This window comes from Triticum dicoccoides, chromosome 5B (genome assembly GCF_002162155.2).
Source record: "Triticum dicoccoides isolate Atlit2015 ecotype Zavitan chromosome 5B, WEW_v2.0, whole genome shotgun sequence".
Lineage (NCBI taxonomy): Eukaryota > Viridiplantae > Streptophyta > Magnoliopsida > Poales > Poaceae > Triticum > Triticum dicoccoides.
Window position 1 is genome coordinate 616,547,594 of NC_041389.1, and position 1,687 is coordinate 616,549,280.

A 1,687-nucleotide genomic window follows, 5' to 3' on the forward strand; every position below is an offset into this window, starting at 1 on the left:
GCTCTCCTCTAGTTGTGTCTAGCCTTATTGATTATCTTCCCTCTCCCCCCTCTTGGGGAGCCCTGCCCCTCCTTATATATGTTAGAGGGGCGGGTTACATGTGGAGTCCTATTAGGATTAGGACTAGTCTATCTTCTAATACAAACCGTATACAAGTCCGGGTCTTAACTCATTTGTAAGGTAAATATTCCTCACGCCTTTCCTCTTAAACCGGCCCGCTATTAACATAAACCGGCCTTCTGGGCCTCGGGCCTTGTCATCCGTCCGCCGCCCGCCGGGTTATTAGTGCATCATAATGTTCAGGCATGTTGCTTCTAAATCTTCTGGTCAGGGCGGGTCGCTAGTGAATTGCCAAGTGTCAACCGGGTCTCAAGTAAACCGCCAAGCCCGACCAGGTCATATTTCTGTCCGGTTCATACCGCGGGGTATAAACCTGCTACGTCTTGAGCTTGCGTTGGTTTTCCTTGAAGAGGAAAGGGTGATGCAGCACGGTAGCGTAAGTATTTCCCTCAGTATTTGAGAACCAAGGTATCAATCCAGTAGGAGGCTTCTCAACAAGTCCCACGAACCTACACAAACAAACAAAGAACTCGCAACCAACGCGACAAAGGGGTTGTCAATCACTTCACGGCCACTTGCGAAAGTGAGATCTGATAGAGATAATATGATACGATAAATATATTTTTGGTATTTCATAATATAGATTCAGAAAATAAAGATGCAAATAAAAGTAGATTGGAAGCAAATATGATAAGAGAGAGACCCGGGGGCCATAGGTTTCACTAGTGGCTTCTCTCAAGAGCATAAGTATTACGGTGGGTGAACAAATTACTGTCAAGCAATTGATAGAAAAGCGAATAATTATGACGTTATCTAAGCATGATCATGTATATAGGCATCACGTCCGCAACAAGTAGACCGACTCCTGCCTGCATCTACTACTATTACTCCACACATCGACTGCTATCCAGCATGCATCTAGAGTATTAAGTTCATAAGAACAGAGTAACGCATTAAGCAAGATGACATGATGTAGAGGGATAAACTCAAGCAATATGATATAAACCCCATCTTTTTATCCTCGATGGCAACAATACAATACGTGTCTTGCAACCCTTTCTGTCACTGGGTAAGAACACCGCAAGATTGAACCCAAAGCTAAGCACTTCTCCCATGGCAAGAAAGATTAATCTAGTAGGCCAAACCAAACCGATAGTTTGAAGAGACTTGCAAAGATAACTCAATCATATAAAAGAATTCAGAGAAGATTCAATTATTATCCATAGATAAATCTGATCATAAACCCACAATTCATCGGATCTTCACAAACACACTGCAAAAAGAGATTACATCGAATAGTTCTCCACAAGAGAGGGGAAGAACATTGTATTGAGATCCAAAAAGAGAGGAGAAGCCATCTAGCTAATAACTATGGACCCGAAGGTCTGTGGTAAACTACTCACAACTCATCGGAAGGGCTATGGTGTTGATGTAGAAGCCCTCCATGGTGGATTCCCCCTCCGGCAGAACACCGGCGATGGCTCCAAGATGGGATCTCGCAGATACAGAAGGTTATGACGGTGGAAATTGTATTGCGGTTGCTCCCTAGATGTTTTCGGGGTACGTAGGCTTATATGGGAGGAAGAAGTACGTCGGTGGACGCCCCAGGGGCCCATGAGACAGGGGG